Source organism: Lissotriton helveticus, chromosome 8, assembly GCF_964261635.1.
Source record: "Lissotriton helveticus chromosome 8, aLisHel1.1, whole genome shotgun sequence".
NCBI classification, from domain to species: Eukaryota; Metazoa; Chordata; class Amphibia; order Caudata; family Salamandridae; genus Lissotriton; species Lissotriton helveticus.
In genome coordinates, this window is record NC_136069.1 from 1,568,642,816 (window position 1) to 1,568,649,940 (window position 7,125).

The 7,125-nt window shown below is 46.8% G+C and overlaps 1 pseudogene; it reads right to left on the reverse strand.

The window, feature by feature from the left end:
• Positions 1-4,726: 4,726 nt before the first annotated feature.
• On the reverse strand, positions 4,727-6,747 carry LOC144774182 (18S ribosomal RNA; annotated as a pseudogene).
• Positions 6,748-7,125: the final 378 nt, after the last annotated feature.

A 7,125-nucleotide genomic window follows, 5' to 3' on the forward strand; every position in this document is an offset into this window, starting at 1 on the left:
GCATCGCTGCGTGAAAACAGCGATGCGTCACTTCTCAGTGCGCACTCCTTGCGACATACCTGATGCGTCATATTTACTGTATGACGCATCATGTCGCAAGGAGTTACAAATACGTCAGTATTTCTGTTGTATCTGTAAGCGTAAAAGTGACGCATTGCTGCAGTGTGTAACAAAAGTGAAGCAACTCCAGCAATGCGTCCTTTCACATGGGGCAAGTCCCATGTGAAAGAGCCTGCGTCCTGCTGTGAAGCAGGCATAAGATTTTGAAGCACTGGCATCCTAGAAGTGACACAGTGAAATCTCATAGATTTAACTGCGTCACTTCAATGAGGCTTTTAGCGGGGGAACGCCCCCCTGCATACATTATACCTGACGCAGGTATAATGTAGCGCAGGGGTTTACAAAGTGACACATCTGCTTAGATGCGTCAATTTGTAAATAGTACGCAACTGGAGGCATGTTTTACGCCGCCGCTGCGTCACAAAAAGTGATGCATCAGAAGCGCAAAACTAACGCAGGGCCCCAGGTGTCCTAGGTGAAATCCATGGCTTACCCCCTCCTATGAGGGATTATGGGTGTCTGCAACCTGTGGAGTGGCAAAGGGCCTTCTCGTCGTACACCACCCTGGCCCGGGTTGAGATGGTGGCCCTGTGCCTGGTGCCCTGGTCTGCAGAGCCTTGGTCTCCATGGAGATAGCCATGACTTCACACACCTCTGAGGGGAGATTACAGATGCTGCTGAGCATTCTGGAGCCCCATGCCCCTCCCAGGTCTGATACCACTATGGCCTAAGTAGGAAAGGTGCCCCTGGAAAGGTGCCTGGAGCCCTGTCCTGCAGGGCCCATTTTTGCCTAAGCCCCAAATGGGCATGAATGTTCTCCCCAGTCTGCAGTCACTATGCCCTGGGTAGCGATTGTCACCCCCATCCATTGGCCAAGGATGCACCGGGTTGATGCCTTCCACCTTCTGTGGAGCTAAGGAGAGTAAAAGTCACTGCCAACCCCCCTCTTCTGTGGGGCCTGCCAGGGAAGCCACTTTTGTTAGTATATTAAGCCCCAACAATGTGGTGACTTACAGAACCCGTGTGAAGACACAAGATGGAGTTAGCTGCACAGGTTAGTCCATCAGTCATCCAGTCAGCCAGCCAGCCACCAAATGCTCAGCTGGTTGGTCAACCACAAACTACTCATCTGGTTGGCCAGCCCAGAAACCAGATGGCTCAGGCCAACCTGGTGACCAGATTGTCAAGGCAGCAGCCCCTGACAAGGTCAGTGCTGACGAGGCTCCTTCCTAGAGCCACCGACTGGCTTGCTACATTGAAATGACTCCGCTGCTTCCTTCTTTGGTCATCAGGTCATCCTGCTATTCTCAAAGAGATCATGCTCACATACCTGAACACAGCGATCTAGGCCGGGAAGGTGAGGCCCCCTTGACACACTGCACATGGTGGAGACAGCCTCCCAAGGGCCTGCACCTTCAATTGGTTTGTTAGCAGAGGGACCAGGGTTGACACTGGTGCCCATAGATGGATACAAATCTTGGCTTAGAGGATGACTTTCAATAGATCACAGTGAGGTAGCTGCTCTGCTACTTATGAAATCCTGACACAAAATCAGGTCATCTAAGAATGATTTAGTACCAGGTGCCCCACCAACATGCGGTGCTCCAAGGGCGATAGAGGTGGCCCCCTTATGTCCATGCTCCAGTCCTTGAGTGAGAAGCTTTATGTAACGGCCCAGAGGCCGGTTAACCCAAGCCAAACTAGGCTTCCCAGCATGTGGCATTGTAACATTTTAGGATGGATTCCTATTTAGAGACTTTCGGTCATAATCCTGCAAATGATTGCTTTGCCCATTGGCTTGTCAGCCATGCACATATACCATACACCAAATATCTGACGTTGCAGTTTCTCTAGTAGTAATATTGCAGCCAATCATAATCAGTAGAGTAAAATTAAACTGTCCCACGATAGTACAAACCGGCATCGAAGCACAAAATTGCTATGGATACTTGGCTGCTACAAGCCAGTTATCTATTTGGTATCTTTTCAGACACCTCTTGCTTGAAACCCAATCAATCAGAAGGATTGCGAAGCTCACTTTCACAGTCTGCATTCATACTGAAAATCAAAGCCAAGCAAGATTTTGCCCTTTTCCTCCAATGAAGGGTTTTGTACCCCCTGAGCCCTCCTTAGGACATCTGCATTATCATTTGACAGGTGTACCACCACAGTCAAACTCCCCACCTGGCACTGTATCCAGCAGGCACCAGGATATTAGAGACAAAAGCAAAAGTCCCCTAGGTAAGTGAAAAAATATTATAAAAGTAGTGGCATTTTACCGGTGTCCTAAAGGTCTCCCACTTATCATACACCCCTCATGCCCCTTCATAGTGCTACATAGAGTCAAGGTCAACAGGACATTCATTCCCCACGGATTCTGCCAAGCCCTTTACATTAGCTGTGGTTTTGCTAGAAAGTAGGTAGGGACAGTGTGAATCTCGTTCAAGCATTCATGGAAATCACTAATTTGATGACAAAGCATTTGGCTATTTTGGATTATGATTGCAGCCCATCAGCATCAAAACAGTCTTGCTTCACAACTCAGCAATTTTTATGGAATCAAACTACACTTAAAGTTGCCCCAGGGAAACATTTGCTTTAGTTAAGTGCAATTCGAGATCCAAATAATTGAGGTTGGATTATTTTCCAAGTATTTTATGTCATCTCCTTGAACAGGGAGAATTTTCAATTTCTCCATTTCTTGCTTTCTTCAGTCATGGGATACTAGTAGTTACAAAGAGTAGTCCTTGAATCTGCTGTCTGATTCTTTTAGATTGTGAGTTTGATAACGTGATTTATTCCTGTGTACATCTAAGGGTGAGTAATGTACATGTCTGGAGTTTCTCTGCAATATAATAGATTGCTTATTCCGTTGATTCCTATAGTTGTACACAATTTTGGTATACTTAGGCCACCATTTGACATTTTTTAGTACAACTGACCATAGCACGTCTATGCATTTTGGTAGAGGCATTTCTTAACATATTTCTTTATTGTATGGTCTAGTTCAATGAGAGCCTTTGCTTCTGTGCCTGCCATGTCCAATTTGAATGGCAGCTCACGAATACAATATTGACAACTTTTTGTGTGGGCTTGAGTGATAGACTGTCAAGATTGTTAGCCCATTCCGTTAATATTTCATTAATTTTGTTCTTAGTATGGCCTGTGTAAGAATCAAAGTTCAGTCCAAGGTATCTCTCACTATCACCTGGGTGTTGGTTACTGGGTTCTTGTTTTCCAAATTGCCATGTTTTTCACGGTATGAAGAAGTCTTGGGTCTTTTTGATATTTCATTTTTAGACCTGTTGATTTGCTGAATTTTTCAATGATCTTTAAGTTAGTATTTGTGCCTTTTCTATATTTTACTGAGTACTGCTATGTCGTCTGCAAAGGCTCAAGCACTGATTTGATCAATAAGTCAATCTGAGACAAAAGTAAAGTCCATACTATTTTTCTTACCGTCAAATATGAGGGGATTCCCCTTCTTTACCCCAGTGCACCCTGAGAGTGGCCAGGGCAGTTGGCAAGGGGAGGCACAAGGCCCTACAGACTTGGTGAAGCTCCTGCCAGAGGGCTGTAACACTCTCCATTGTTGCAGAGACCCAATTGTGACCCCACAATGTGCCCTGTGGGCTCCAGGAACACCTAGGCAGCAGTCCCACAGATCGGGTCCACCCTCATGGGCAACCAATCTTCCCAATATGTTGAGTTTTCTGGGCATACTTCACGGACCCCACCCATTTACCTCTTGATGGTTTCATGCTCTCTTGAAATCTTTCTTCAAAGTTTGATTCAACGTTCACTTATGGTTTTTGTTGTCTATCAGTTTTGCACCCATATTTAGCATTAGATGGAGTTTACCATCTGCTTTGGGGTGCACTCCCAAGCAGCCTGACTCCAAGGAGGCCCACTTCTGGTACACTAGGGACCACTACTGTTATGGAAAGAGCGTCGCTAAAACTGACGTGGGCCCCCTGACCAATGCGGGGGAGTTCTGAATACCACAATTCCAGAACCCACTGCCAGGCAGGGATTCAGCGAAGGGCTCTTCTATCCTCACTCATCATTACTGAAGGAACTCTGGTTAGTTTATTTTCCTATGATTAGTAATATGCTTAAATTCAGCAGTTCGGGCTAGCAGAATCTCCTCCTCCCACCCCTTGAAGCAGTTCACACTGGTTTCGAGGGCCATGGTAAGAGGAGCCAGGGTACTATTGTGGCCTCAATGCCTTGTCATACTGGATGCCCTTCAACCCAAGACAGGTCACTCCTCAATTACTCAAAACCCTGGCGGGCTGGAATCAGGCATGAGAGAGCCCAGGTAGCAGAGCCTTTAGTGGTCCCAGACTGCAGAGGCACTGCAATACGGTAACCCCTAGGTCAGTGTTGGTTCAGCATGGGTTCCATCTCAGGAGAGCTGTCTCTCACATCAAACCCCTCCCAGAGAGACCAGGGAATCCCCTTCTGATTCCTCATGTGTCATTTGGTCCCTCCAAGGTGGAGGACCTTGTCCCGTGCCCGGTCCTCACCTAAGTACCCAGAAGTAGTGGATCACTCCACTGGCCAAGACACACAAGGGAATTACTGGGCCCTCTTCTTTGGGTCTCCCCTGGGAGTTGACCATAGATTCAAACTGCCATCATCAGTCCTCGGGCCACACAACTGTTAATGATCCTTCCCAAGGTTCGCCTATGGAAACTTTGTTATAACTTTTACTTCCTCTAGCTAGTCAAGTTTCGTTGTTTTCTCTGCGCTCTGCCAGTACTGTTGCCAACCCTGGCGGGGCTGATATGAGTAGCTCACTAAGGCATCCAACTGGTAGTGGCAATGGGCAATGTGTGCAAAGGGCAGGGACTTAATTAACTTAAGCTTATAACCCTTGCTTACTTGGAATTCCTCATTCATGGGAAATAATTGCAATCCCTATAACAAACGGGGTTCAGCGGCTACTAACACCAGCTGGGACATGGTAAACACATACTGAACCATTCAGTTTAGCACATTTGCAGCCCTGGCTATCTGAGGGCGCCACAGACCTGTGATCAATCTCTTGTGGTGGAACATCACTTGTCCCTCTGAGAAGTTGCAGTCTAAACACTGGGGGTCACAAAACTAGTTAGCATGGAGGAATCTTGTTTGTTATTGGAGTTAACCAGACAAACCACTCTACCAACTAAGAACAGCCATGCACCACTCTCCACAGAATCAAGAAGGAGCTATCAATCTGTCAATCCTTTTAAGGTGAGGTTTACTGTGCTATAGCAAACTAAGCCACACCTCCATGCCAGGTGATGTCCTTCCATCAATTCCTTTAATTTTTACTTTGGAACCATACCCCCACCAGAACACAAAGACTTTGATCTCTCAATAGCTGCTCAGCAGGTCTTGGGAATAACGCTGGATCGCTAGCTGGCATTATTTTTGGCCGGAACTACAACCTGATCATATGGCCTTCAAACATCTGACTTTCATTTTTGGTTAATCAAAATATTCTTGGCAAATGATTTTGCTTTAGTTTATCTTTCACTGGTCCAAAAATTTCAGCTCAAGCAGCACAATATGAATGCCCCCTGTCACGCCTCTTAATCATGGCACAAGTTCTGAAAACCAACAAAATGGAACAGGAGTCTTATTCTATTATACTTAGCTGAAGTATTCAGGCAACCGGTCTGCTTTGAACAATGTAATTTTGTCAAAGTAACTGCTTTGGACCCTCATGGCACGTAAGGCCCTATTTAGATACCAGTCAGATGAGCGTCCGACCAGCATTGTGTCAAAACGGGACCGCCCAACAAGGATTCTGCAGCCATGCTTCCTTTCTTAGGATGCAATAGCCTTTACGGTGGTCGGAAATGTGCATATTTCCAATTACAGATTGCACTGTGGGCTGAAGCACAAGCTGCATTAGGAAATATGCACTTTTGAAACATCCCTGCACTGTGTGACAGGCAAAATGCAGGGATGTTTAGGGGTCCCCGGGGGAAAGGGGACCCTGATTGGGGCCCCAAAGTCACTTTTCACCTGCCTTTTCATGGCAATCAGACCACAATGAGATGGCAGGCAGAAAGCAAAATCGTAATCCCAATGGCGGAGCTTTGTTTCCATCAAAGTGGAGCGGAATTCTGCCTTGGGCTCTCTCTAACTGCCACTATCGTAATATGGCGGTCTGACAGAAACCTCTGATGTCTGGCAGAAACCCTTCGATGAGCTGTTGGATAGCTTTCAGCCTGACATCATAATGATGCCATCAGTCAAGAGCATCAAGGGTGCACCAAGAGGCAGAGGCCGACAGTACACGCCCTGGGGCAGACCGCCATTTTGATTCCACTAGGAGCTGCAGCAACTTTAATATATGTTGTGGAGCTGGAGTTACTGTGGCTGTTGGTATAAGACTTGCCCTTCAATGGATTTTCATGAAAGAAATTAAAGTGTAATCGAACTGTGATTCCTCATAATCACCATGGTAGGCACAGGAAGTACGATCAAAAGATAATATGGCAGACATTTATATGTATTCTCGCCATCATGTGGATGTGCAATCAGACTGAGGTTATCTAGAGTCATGAAAGATGCAAGGACAGCCCAGACAGGAACATTCACAGTTTGACGGTACCACCTGTGTGTGCTTCCACATAGGTGACTTAAACTTTTAGGCAAAATTATGCCACTGGGAGGATCAACCAGATAGCCACACCTGCTTGTTGGGAGAAAGAACCGTGTAGCCATCTTGGACTGACTTTTAAACCTCTTCAGAGCCTGCTTTAGGAACCTCCTACTTGCATCCAGGGGGCAGCGGGGACAGGGCAGTCCCATTGGCACCATCAGGTCCAGCTTTCTCTGTAACAACAGAAGGGAAAGTCAGGCCAAGGCCTAGCCTGAGAAAGACACAGGCGTGCCTGAGCAGCTGGGGCCATCCCACGGAACACTGGTTTTGAGCTGCTGTGGAAATGCACTGGATGAAGAAGGGCAGCATACAGCATGAGGGGCCCAGACCACCAGGGGGCCCCAGGTAAGCATCACACAACACCATGTTCTCTGGTCAGATCACTTCACAATCTGCCATGC